The 13,415-nt window shown below is 40.4% G+C and overlaps 1 long non-coding RNA gene across 1 annotated transcript; it reads right to left on the bottom strand.

Moving 5' to 3' along the window:
* LOC134181427 (uncharacterized) lies at positions 1 to 12,312 on the bottom strand. Its single transcript, XR_009970149.1, has 6 exons — positions 11,594 to 12,312; positions 11,357 to 11,536; positions 11,268 to 11,303; positions 2,905 to 3,064; positions 1,148 to 1,228; positions 1 to 49 (listed from the first exon to the last, which is right to left on the bottom strand). It is a non-coding gene; the product is annotated as an uncharacterized LOC134181427 (long non-coding RNA).
* Between the last annotated feature and the right edge of the window lie 1,103 nt (positions 12,313 to 13,415).

Raw genomic sequence — 13,415 nt, 5'->3', positions numbered from 1 at the left:
CTGGAAGTCTCAATTGTAGGTTTCAGGATGTGCTGCCAAAGTCTTGCACCTAAAAAATAAGTAAATGAGACTTTCAGCATACAGTAGAACCTCGCCAATCCAAACCTCGCTAGTCCGAATTACCTTTAGCACCCTGCCTCGCGTACCCAGATCTAATAGGCAGCCTGATCCACATTGCTGCCAAATTGAAGTAGATCTAAAGTCCATTACCGAATAGGAGAATACGTGGGAATTGTGGTTAATAGATAAGGAATTGACGAGCAGAGATGGGAGTAGTTAATTACTGCTAGTGGAATAAACGGTTCCAGCATAGAAACGTTTCCCTATGAACTCAAGTTCAAAGGTTCAACTACATAGGCTAGCTAGCTACAGCTGTTTTACTTATCAATCCATAGTTCAAAGTACGTCCACATCAGCATTCAAGTAGTGGGCGTTATAGCAATGACTTTGAAGTTATCTGACACCTGGTGTAAATGCGAGAGTACGACAGGGCCAAGCGGGTGTCATACCGGAAGTTACTAATTGTGTCATAATAGAGTCAATCACAGTATTCATTGACTGATCTGGAACCTCTTCCTTGTAAGCTTTCCAATGATGTTGCAATCAACTCGCTAGAACGTCTACTTCAGAAGATACGGGTTTTCCCCACTTATTCTCCTATTTGGGAATAAACTTTATTTTCAGCAAATGCACATATCTGACTATTTTAAATCCTGACTGTCACATTATTTAGAGGTATGTACAGTCATTGCAGCTGTGTGCTTTACCACAAACATGACAAATACCACGTTCACACTAGAGACTTCAGAAGCGAGCTGGACCAGATAAATTTCTTTAACATTGGCATTACTTTGCTATACTAAAAATACTTGATAAAGACCTCGTTTTGATGCCGATTATGGTCATCTAGATCAATGTTTACTATACCTGCCATAGTTCTAAAGTGTCCAAGTCTTGAACGCGGTATTAGACATAAATGCGCCAGTGGTCTAGGTGTCCAAGGCAAGGTCTGAACCTCCAAGGCTACGCGTTTTCAGACGGCTATACGTTTTTGTAATCCGAACAAATTCACTAATCCGAACAAGGCTTCGCATGGGGTTGTTCAGATTAGCGAGGTTCTACTGTACTAGAACAAATAAAAGCTCACCAAAGGACTTAAGAAGACGATCCATTGAGCCAAGAATTTGAAGGCCTTGCACAATATGAAACACTGGCAGCTTCAATAACCCTATCAAGCACTGCAATCAGTAAAGTTAATACACAACAAAGTGAAGGACATATTGACTAACGCAAAGTGCTGTATAATTAGTAATTTACGTACATTTACCTGGTGGACGCTGATGAGCATTTCCTTAAACACTGCAGTCAGCATCATGATAGGTAACTAGACTCAGTAGGTTTTGTAATGGTGTTCTTAAACGATAAGGGAATGCATTTAAAACGTTTAAAACGTTCAAAACGACGATCTGGGTCGACAACAACACACAACCTTTCTACGTCCACTTCCCAAATGCCTAGAAATCACTAACTGACTCTACTCTACTCAACCGGCGTTTTATAATAATTCCACCCCAGTCATTTAGTCAAACCCACCACTAATTTCCTTATATGGTAACACAAGTGTCAAACTGTCACACTTCTCATAACGCACCAAATTCCTCAGGGACAACTTGTGCTGTGACCTTGCCGCTTCTAGACACGTGTCACAGTTTTCTATAAACTTTTAGTACGTTATGCAGTGTTGTGATACATTGTCCACATAGCATCGGGCATAGCTTTGCAGACACTAACTGACTTCTGTGACTCCAAATATCCTTTCTCATGCCTGCATTTCAAGTAGCTGATCAATATGCAGAATCATTATCTTCCGCGTAGGTCTGGCTTATAAGGCTCATTGTGCTATTGGAAAAAATCAAAGTTCTTGGGCTTTCAAATGATACCAAGATCACCCCAAAAGAACAAAAATACCAAAGTTATTGTGATTTCGTAAGAGGTTGTCCATTTTTGGCATTTTCACAAGCGTACAAAGCGCATGCTAATGAGAAGGGCTAGGACTTGCCATACACTTTTGCAAAACGTTTGTAGATGAACATGTGCAGGTTCTGTTGTATTCGCAAGAAACGCTATTGACTGAAGGTGATCAACATTGCTGGTTCTTCACAAACTGATATTAAACATTTTAACTGTACAAAATAGCTACCACATCTGAGGTGTTGGTGTGCTTGGCATGGAGCTTGGCATAGAAAATGTCCACCTCATTCAGTTGAGCCAAACGGCCACAGCAGTGCCCAAAAGACAAGTAGCATGTATCAAAACTTTGTTAACGCGTTCATGTTTGCCAGCTTTGAGCGTCTTGGCTGTCAAAATGCTGTTAGGAATGCACAAAAACTCTGGAAACCGGGCAGCGTGAAAAAAGAAAAGAAGTATTCGAATGCATTTTGATAAGTTGGAAAGACCAAGAATACTTTCAACACAGTTCAATGCTGAAGGTGCATTTGTTGAGTTGCTGATACAGAGGCTCTTTCACAATGCTGTTTAAGTGAAAATTACACTGTTGCAGGCTACCAACATTTTATCGTACGTTTTCATGAAAGGTGGGAAAAGCAAAATACTTTGTATGCTCGTGAAAATGCCAAAAAATGGACAACCCCTAAAGTCTAAAGTGAGAGAGAAGGGACAGTAGTGGAAGTGTAACCAGTAAAAATCATAAAATTCTTTCCTGCCTGCCAACTGGCAATGATCTCTCCTACTTGGCAACACTGCATCTTCAAAAACAACAGCCAAAACCATCAAACAACTATCATCATGCAGCTTGTTGCCACACAACACACACATTTCAAACACACAAACACAATAACAAACAACAAACAAAACTACATGCAAACAAAAAAACTGACATATGACCTGTTGATGCTGATGAAAATCTCAGTTCTGTTTTCGGCACAGAAACCTCTCTTTTTACCATCTGGACTGCCCTCGAGTCAAGGTTTGCAAATGACACACATTGACCCCATGCATCTTCCAATTGATACACCAGGTTACCACGCTGAGCAATACATTCAGCCTAAATGCATAATGGCATTATCAATCTGATACATCAAACTTAAAGAAGCCATGCTCCCAAGCCGATATGATTTTTCTTTTTAGATGTGTTCTTTATAACGTACTGTGCCTGTTTACAATTTTCCAGAATTTTCTTATGTCGTCTTAAAGGGTAGCTCTCACCAAATACTAAAACTTGCTGGAAGAAATATACACGGTCTAGTATCTTCCTGCAAGAAGCTTATGGTCCAGCCAGCTACAAAAGCAGAGAATGAGCCATGAGTTGCTCAGACGATTCCATATGTATGAGTTACTCTCTGTCTTCGTTTGGAAGTACCAAGTGCTCCTAATGTACCCAAAATGCAGCAAGATCTGATCAATAAACTGATATAAGAAGGGTCTCCTTTTGAGGCTCCACAGTTGTATTGACACAGTCAATACTTGCATGATAACTTTGGGCTCCCAGTTTGTTTTAGCCAATAAATCACAACTTGACACCATACGTCTCACAATCCTTACCTTGAAAAGTGCACAGGCATCGGTCTTCCTTGCTAACCAGCAACCAGAGTTACTTATACGGGTACTAAACACACCCACACAGGTAATTTCAATGCCTTATTTCTCTGTTATGGTAAACGTCTGCAGTAAATGGTTACAAGGGGTTGTGTTGTGAAGTGACGCTTTCATCTGAGAGATTGCTGATTTTGGTTAGAGTTCTCCTTTAAGGCCTGTTATACTGGCAACTAGATCGCACCGATCACGACAAATCCAATCCACATCGGATCACGATTGGTTGAATTCAATTAGAAATAGTAGGTGTTACCTTCATTTGTGCTACAAGTGTAGTGGGAACATCTAACCCTTCTCACTATTTCGTTGTTCTCGCTCAATTTCAATTGCCTTACATCGCTGTATCAATGCTTTCCACAAGCAAGAATCACGATCGGATTGCAATCCATTTCTGGTCTAGTGTGGACATGGTTTTAGCCTTAAAATAGTCACCTCTTTTTTGCTTCCGGCGAAAGCCGGATGTCTTCTCTCTGACATGATGGGGGGGACGGAAACAACGGCAAATGCTCTTCAATTTGTAGAAGTTTCAAAGTAAATGCAAAACTTCAGAAAAGAAGCTTGCAGTTTTGACTTGCTCTTAATGTCTATATAGCTATTTAGCAATATGGAAAACACGAGTACAGTAGAACCTCACTACACCGAAGCTAAACCGAATCATCTTTAGCACCCTGCCTCACGTACCCAAGTCATAATAGGAATTCTGAGGCAGCCTGATTCAGGTAGCTGCCGCATGAAAGTGGTTATCTAGTCTTCAGCAAATGTGCATATTTGACCGAACAAGGCTTGGCACAGGGCTGTTCACATTAGCGAGGTTCTACTGTAGAACTGACGTTCTTATTACAGGCCCTAGTACAGACCATGTACTTTTTATGGGTTGTCTGGCAATGAATGTTTTCCACGGCGTTTGACTATACTACTTTGAATAGCGTTTGCGTCTAAAACATAAACGTAGCAATCACGAAAGACACAGACTGCGCATGTCAGGCATTGTATGGCAGACTTTGTTGGCTACAATGATGCCTTCACTCAGCCAAGTCCAACACTGAGCCTTTCATACGATATTGTCACTTTCATTGTTGCTACCGTCATTGCCTGTCTGCTGACTCAACTGATTCAGTTGCTGTTGATGTTGATGTTGCTGCTGTGTCAGTTTTATCAGTGGTAAGCAGGTCTTGCAGAATGTAGCTAATTCTAGGCATTGAGTATAGGTCGGTAGTTTTTACTATGCAAGTTCAAGCGCAGTCTCATTTGCATGGTTCTTGTGCACGATCTTTGTAGTTGCATGGGTTTTTACCTGCATGCGGACTTCACTGGCATGGTTTGCATGCTATTATAATTATTGTGTTGCACGTACTCTGGATCTTCCCTTTTCTCATACACTCCACACTTTTTGGGCACGATGTCATATCGTCACATGTCGTTGCAGTCAAGTGTCTGTTTGATGCCTTTCATTCTGATTGGTCATGGCCATGGCAGAAATTGCAAGAGCAATGTCGACTGTTCTGGGAAAAGCATATGTACAGTACTGCGCATTGGACTTCAGTCTACTTCGTTCAGATATATCAAACGTTGAAGCCAGTGCAGAGTCAGGCTCAAATAAGTCCTCAGTGAAGCGTTGCTCACACAGAACAGATGTAGAAAAGAGAAGACTCCACAAATTGCATGCCTTTTGAACTTGTTGCGTCCACTCTGCTCACAGACTAGGGTCATGTGGAAAGCAAAATAGGCTAACTTTGTCTTTGTGTGAATTAGAGCATCCTGCTGCTACACATCATTTCCCCATCACTTTTGACTTCCGTTGGCATCCAGGTAACGCGTAAGTCGACTGCTACACACTGTCTCTAATGATCAACTCAATGCCTAAAACTTGCTCCAAGTGTGCCAAAGGTTTAAAGCAAACACCCAGCTACCTGGTTTGAAACGGTTGTGAACTCTACCTGCTACTTCTTTCAGTTTGGTAATCATCACAACAACATGTGCACACGTAAATATTCCGTATTTTCATGACAGACAAAACAAAACTTTCTCATGCACTCAGATTTCAACAAATAGGCTTTCATGATAGTGCAATGTTTCTAGTATTGCGATCATTGTGACAGTTGTACTAACCTATGCTTTAAATCGGAGAGAGTTTGGCTGTTCCCCCCCCCCCCCCCAAGACATCAGAGTAGACAATATCCGGCTTCAACTGGAAGCAAAAAATGGATCACTATATTAATGCTAAGACAATGGAAGAAAATTTTGAAAAATTGCACGCAAGCACAGTACATTAGAAAGAACACACCTAAAGAGAAAACTCGTATCAGCTTGGGAGTACGGCAACCTCCCTTTAAAACACATCTGACAAATTAGAAATGCTAAAGTCCCTACATATGTATCTACCAATGCAGACCCTTCAGTTCATCCACTACCATAGGATTGGAATGTTTTGTTACGGTATTTTTAGTTTTGTGATTTGAAATTTTAAAGAAATCACAACATTAAAATTTGCAAACAGACACCATTCTACTTATGAAATAGTACTATTTATTAGAAATTGCAAACTAAAATCACAATAGTCTGCAGATGGGAAATTGCAAAAATTTGACCTCGCAAAATATACCAATCCTATGGTACTATACCCAATAATTTCTAAGTTAGTTTGCTTGTTCCCTGTCTGCTTACTCTTCACAGCCTATGTTGGAAAGCATCCTCCCCATCTGTATCCATTGTCTAGTTTCAGTAAAACACTTGCACACAACAGTCCAAGATGATCATTTGCAATCAATTGTCCAATAATTTGTTGGCTTGCCTGCCTATCCATTTAACTGGATTCGCACAGCAAATCACAACCAAATTCATGTCTGTTGTACAATATGTCCACTAATGGATTGCAAATAATCATCTTTCTATGTGTTTCACTTCAAAGTGTTTTTTTAAAAATGTTCTTAACCTAAAAACCTGTTGCTATCTAAACAAGGGTTGTCCTCAGCATACAAAAGGCAGAGCGCTGCGCCCTGCCTTGAATTCCACTTGGTCCAGACCCGCGGTGCTTTACTGCATGAGTAGGCAGTGATTAGCTATGAAGACAATGACTTGTAGTCGTATTTTGCAAAATGGGAGTTGTTTGAGGCTAATAAGTAGTTCCTGGGATGTTTTGTTGAAAGATAAGACCAATTAGGGCAAAGACTGCCATATGATATGACATAGTTGTAAAAGCATACAAAAATATTTATGTAAAAAATATGGCTACGTACTTTAAGCTGTGCTTGAAGAAATAAGGGTCAAAACTTTCGCAGACAAGTACTCATAGTTTCTCTCACAATTAAATCTATGCTTCACTCCTATCCAAGCAGCTACCTTCAAAGCAAACAGAGTGAAGTAGGGATTGGGAGATTGGTTTCAGATGTAAAGTATGAGGACTTGTCTGCAAAAGGTAGACCCCTATTTCTTCAAGCACTAGCTTAAAGTACACAGCCATCCCTACTTTGTTTTTAGTTATTACATAAATATTTTGTATTCTTGTTCATGTCCTTTTTATAGAAACGCATGCATTGTTACAACTCATAGTATATTTAATTAAGAATTAATTTTAGACCATTATGTTAATATTAATGCTGCTACTCTAATACTATATACAGAAGTAAAGTTGCATTAGTACTAGGCAATGCTAGAACATTAATTAGTCAAAAGCACACAAGCTAATCTATACAGAAGTAATTTCCTAAAGTTTCATTACAGTACAAGGCATTGTAATAGTCTCGTGCAGCCAGCCCCTCCCCTTTTCAACTTCCATATCGCTAGATAATTTGATTATGCTATGGCAAGCGGCATATGCGTTCCAGTCCCACGCAAGCAGGACTCGTACATTCTCTTCTACCAGTTAGAAAGAACAGTCTCTATATCACAGGCACGTGCACATTTTCTGCAAAGATCTTGTGAGGGATGCGGAGATCCTGTTTCCAGCCAAGAACGGGAAAAATCCAACAAAACTGTCGACAAGTTGATAGTCACTCAGATCTCACGAGTAAATCGACAGGTGTTTCAAGTAACAGGTAAACAGTGGGAAAGCAAAGATCCTGTGAACGACACAAAAATCCCGTGAGCAAAACGAAGATTCAACTGGCAAGTTGACCGGCACTCAAGTTTCATGAATAGGCTAGATAGTTGAGTGTTTCAAGTCGTGTGGAATGAATGCAGAAGCGCAGATCCTGTGAGCAGCTTCAAGAACGGCGAAGATCCCACGAAACTGGAAAGTCGGCACATGCATGCGACTCTATGTCACACGCAGAGAAAGGTGTGGCAAACAGTGTGGCAAATTTCACAGTAAGAAATGTCATCCCAACGTTGTCCGAACGTGCTAGCACCATAGGGATAGTCAAAGATCATGGCCCCTGCGTAGCCACGCAAGATGACATAAAAATTGGGCATTTTATGGAAGGATTTCAGAGCTTTGCTATCCCAAAGTGAAAACTGGGATTGATATTAACTACTGGCTCCATCCCTACTTAGCACTCCCAAATACAAGTACTCAAAGATAAACAGTGGTTATCACAAACCCCATTATTAGGTCCCTAACTGTTGGTACACTATTCTCTAACAAGAGCAGCTATATGTCTGTAGATAGATATCTGGGTTCTCAACTTCTTGAGGTTTGGAAATTTTCGCACAGGCTTATCATGTGGTTGAGCACAGTGAACCAAAATTCTACGTCAGAGAGATAAACCATTTGTTCCTTTTCTGCCTGAGCATCCTGTGACAACTGTTGTGAAGCAAAGCATCTCGGTAAGTAAAACCTACAAAAGCTTTTGTGGGGGAGGCAGCATAAAAATTTGAGTGGGCGTGGTCAGAAAATTAGTACAATTTATGGGGGAAACCCTGTGGACACATTAAATTGCAAGCATTTAGCTAAATGGCAACTAAAGAAATAGCATTGATTATCATTGGCCACAACAAAGACACTAAAAATGATCCAGAGACATTGGCTGTGGTACATGTGCGTTCGTGTATTTTTAGTTACGACAAATACAGTAGTATTTGGATCAGTTTGGAGATCATGCATTGTCCTATGGCAGCAGTTTCTTGCTTATCAAAGTCATGATAACATCAGGAACATACTATGGCACATTCTCCTGCAAACTTAATGAACCAGAGATGTAACGCTAAACTAGTAATCGTCTGGGTGACAATTTTCACCCTGACTGCAACAATGGAAAAGTAGTGTTTTTGAAATCAGTGAAAAATTCCTTAGAACCATGTTGTGTCATTGCAGCTGCAACTATCACTGGAGCTGCCAGACAGGTTGGTGAAATAGGACAGTTTGGTAGATGATGGCATGGTTGGTAGTTTGGGCTCTTCTACGACTGAATCATCTAAAGGAGAGGCACTTCCATGTGATTGCAAGGAACAAACAGCATCACCATAGAGACATTGTCACAGCCAAAAAATTAAACATTTTGCATTCAATTGAGATATAGAATCTACCTGCTTGTAATAGATGTGCAGTTTTGATACGCTTCTTGGCGTACATCCTTCCACAACGATTCTGAATCACCTGATTGCCACTGATGTAGCCAAGATTACAGCAAGGTACATACAACATACCTCTGCTTTTACCACTACGAGGTAGAGAATGTAGCACTGCTTTTGGGAAAATAACAAGCACATATAAAATAAAAAAGCAAGCACAAAAACAGTGACCAACAAAATTATTGTAAAAGCTTTTGGAGAAATAATTTAAACTTAGTTTACTGCAAATTTTCTATTCTAAACTATAGGGAAGGACTCTCCTTATTTGGTTTGTTTCTTGTGACAGATTCTGAATTTTGAAGTGCTCACTACTTTCAACACAAAACAAACACGTGATAAATAGCTCAACAAAAGACTTTTGTTATTCGGTTTTGCCATTTGCTAAAGAAACCTACACATGCTTTAGTCACAATCTACTTGAAACACAAAACTTTTCAGCTTTTCTTTAAAAATGAAAACCCACTATGACGCCATTGACGGGACTATTCGTCATTTTTGTCAACAAAATAACTTGAATAATATCTAGAAAACTAAACCTTGTGAAAAACGTACTAAATTCTTTATATGTACTCAAATTTCTAAAAGTGTGACTTCCGGTTTGAAACAGTTGTGGTTGAAATGTTGCAAAACAATGTAGATGGCGAGAAATCTCTTGATTGTCTAGTATGTCATTGTTTGAGTTTACGGAGATACCAAATTGCGGGTTCCTGCAACTGAGTCACCAATCTTTTGTTAGTTGAAATTAAAGGAAAGTCGAACAGCAAGTGTGAGTTTGATGATGCCCTGAGGTTGACATCTCAGTCCATGTTAAGGTGAAATTGAAGCCTTGAGAGAATGTTGTCTGGGTGAACGTAACATCACCAAAACCGTCGATGTTTCACGTGGATCGGTGACAAACTGTCTAGAAAGACTAGTGGAGGGAGCACTTAAGCTTGGTTCACAATATACAAAACACCACACGTCGCGTCGTGTCTTGCGTCAGAATATCCAACGCGACGCAACATGAGGTGTATTGTGAACCAAGCTTAAGCTATAAGAAAAAAATCTGGCTGGCCGAGAAAACATCTGACAGGTATGACCGCTATCTGGAGGTGACAAAAAAAGAGAAATCGCCAGCTGAAACAAGAGTTTGAGGAGAGCATGGGACAAGTTGTTTCCAAATCATGAGTTTGCCATGCGGAGAGAGAAATCCATGCTTGTCAAAAATGCCGCTATTTTACAGCCAAACATCGGCATCTCCGACCAATGGTTTCACAACAAATGACATCACTATTTTAGATTGGCCTCCGTGTTCGCCTAACGCCAAATCAATTGAGAACCCTTGGCAACACTTAAAGGTAGTAGCAAACACTTGTCACCCTCATGATGAGACAGAACTGTAGGAGGGCAGCGGCAGCAAAGGCGGCATAGCGTGAAATTTCTTTAGAGACAATGCATGAGTTAGTAGAGAGTGTTCCTTCACGAGTTCAATCAATCCAGAAAGCAAGAGGACGTAACACAAAGTATTAGAAAAAAGAGGTTACAGCAGTATTTAAAAAACCGGCTTTTTTAAAAACAGTCTTAAAGAGGCCATTCTGCACAACGGTCTAGACGCCCACGCAAACTCTGTTTGCATTTTGCGTCATACGCAATGACTTTCCAAATTTTCTCAAACAAAATTTGTCATATTCTTGCTCTATTGTTACCACATAATATAGCCTATCTATAAAACACTGCTTTAAGTTTTAATTGATAAATTGAGCTGGAAAACATCCGGTTTGGTCACGTATAGGGCGTGGCTTTATAATCCTGTGATGGTCTGTAGTGATGAACTAAATTGATTAAAACTAGGAGCCACTGAACAATTTCAAAGGTGGTCCAAAATCTTCTAACTGCTGACAAGAGGCATGACAGCCAGTTTACACTATCTTGCTAATTGACGGTAAGAAGTATATCTCCTGTGAAATCCATTATTGAAATCAGTAATGTTGTTATAATTGTTTCTCATGAGCTGAAGGAGGATCAGTTTCATGCAATGCCATAGTCCTGCTAATATTGGTATTACGCAGTCTGCAGAACCCACATATCTATGCAGATGCCAGACAATCCTGGGTGTTCAGTGATGCAATTTTGTCAGATACTTCAGAGTACATGTCATGGGAACTCACCCACTGTCGGCCAGAAGTCAGCAACCACAACTACACCTAAACAAAATTCCACTACATGACTTGTACTATCAGCCTAAACCATTTAATACCATGATAAATCAAGTAGTCCTTCGCTTTGCTCATCTTCGGGTGCTACCAGCGATAGTGTCTCACTGACAAGCTCAACGTTAGACAGCTCCACCTATTCTACAGCTTCACTTTCAACATCTTCCGAGCCTTTTAATGATGCTCCACATCACCAGTATCTACTCCATACAATACTAAAGGTTCTACACACACACCATTTCAAACTGTGATGGAAAAACATATCCGGAGGCTGGCTTAACTGTAAACAATAGTGTTTTGCCCGCTACCGATCGTACCTCGTGAAGAGTATGATTACGCAGAGCTTTCTTGAGCTCGCCTGCTGTCTTCATAACTAGAGCCGCTTGTTCTGTCGCATTCACTGCCTAAGCTACTCTCTGTTCGCGTTGACTTTGCGCTCGGAAGTCACTAATGATGCAGCTGTATTTGTTTACCACACTCAGATGTTAAGAGATATCCCATTAACTGTACAATTTAGAGGTCATATTACAATATAAAGATGTTAGGTAACAGTAGAGGAAGTCGCAGGCTATCAAGACAAAGCAGAACGAGAATATTAGCAGCATTCTTGCTGTAAGACCATACCTTCTTAATGAGTTAAGAACCCTAACGACTTTTGATATGAAAAAGCCTTATCAAACCGCCTGTGTAATACATACGCCGTCGTTACCCTAACTATAGAAAATCCGGGAACTTGCGGTTTCGAACGATACCAAGATCGTTACTGTCTGCCCTATTGTGCAGAAGTTATTACAGATTTTCAAAGCACAAAGTCAACGCGAACAGAGAGTAGTCATCAATAAGTTTTCCGCTAAAGTGACATCCGTTCTCACTTTTACGTCATATGTACACACCTCAAACCTGCTGCTTAAAACCAAATGCACATTATAATGCAATTTTTTATAGAAACCTTGTTTTAAAATATAAAAATATTTCCGTGTATGTACGTACACCTTTAAAATAATTTTCAGTGTCAGTGGCCCTCTAAGTTTGGGACTGCTTTGAGACATGCACTGGCGTCGAGGTGATGAAACAGTAGTCAGTTTGGCTTGGTCTCTAACACTGACAGAATGCTTGATAATGCCCATATGACTGTTATCAATAGCAGCTTGAAGTTGATGTTGAGATGCTGTGGTCAGGTCACATTTGGGAGCACCAAAATACGTCATGAAAACATCTTTGGCCCCTGCTTCACATCGCCTCCCTCCCTCCCTCCCTCCCTCCCTCCCTCCCTCCCTCCCTCCCTCCCTCCCTCCCTCCCTCCCTCCCTCCCTCCCTCCAGAAAGCCCAGACATCAGTCTTTGACATAAGTTGACAAACCATACGAAAATTAACCTATCATTTTACTGCAAAATTGTAACTGAAAAATCTAACCTATTTCCTGCAAGGTGGACCTAAAAGCATCAATTGCCAATAAAAAATTTATGATTTCGATGGCAGTTACCTGTTTAATGTGACCTCATCTGACAAAATGTAGTAAATTATACACTCACCACAACAATTCAGTTGCAATGAAAGCATTGGGGTGCTGATGCCTCCGTGAGCAATATTCAGTAGGACAAACAAACAGGGCAGCTCAAATACTGTATTCTTCTACTGTGAATGCGCACCGATAAATCACCATAACTCAAGAACAAAGCTTTATCTCGTAAATCCATGAATGAAAGCATCACTTCTTGCCCGAAAAGCCCATTTTGTCATTGAAATTCGCCACAGCAAATAGATACAGTGGCAACACATGCATACTGAGAAATCAACCATAACTCAAGAATGAAGCTTTATCTTGCAAATCCACGAATCAAAATCCGCTACAATCACTTCTTACACATAAAAGCCGATTTTAGTTGTTAAAATCAAATGTGCAGGTTGTTAAAATCAAATGTGCAGGTTGTTAAAATCAAATGTGCAGGTAGATACACGCACACGCACACACATGTATGTACGCATGTACACACAGTGTACATGCATGCATACACACACACACTCTCTCTCTCTCTCTCTCTCTCACACACACACACACACACACACACACACACACACACACACACACACACACTGGCAAGC

This window comes from Corticium candelabrum, chromosome 6 (assembly GCF_963422355.1).
Source record: "Corticium candelabrum chromosome 6, ooCorCand1.1, whole genome shotgun sequence".
Classification (NCBI taxonomy): Eukaryota; Metazoa; Porifera; class Homoscleromorpha; order Homosclerophorida; family Plakinidae; genus Corticium; species Corticium candelabrum.
Note: the sequence above shows the minus strand (reverse complement) of the source record. Positions and strands in the feature narration are given on the sequence as shown.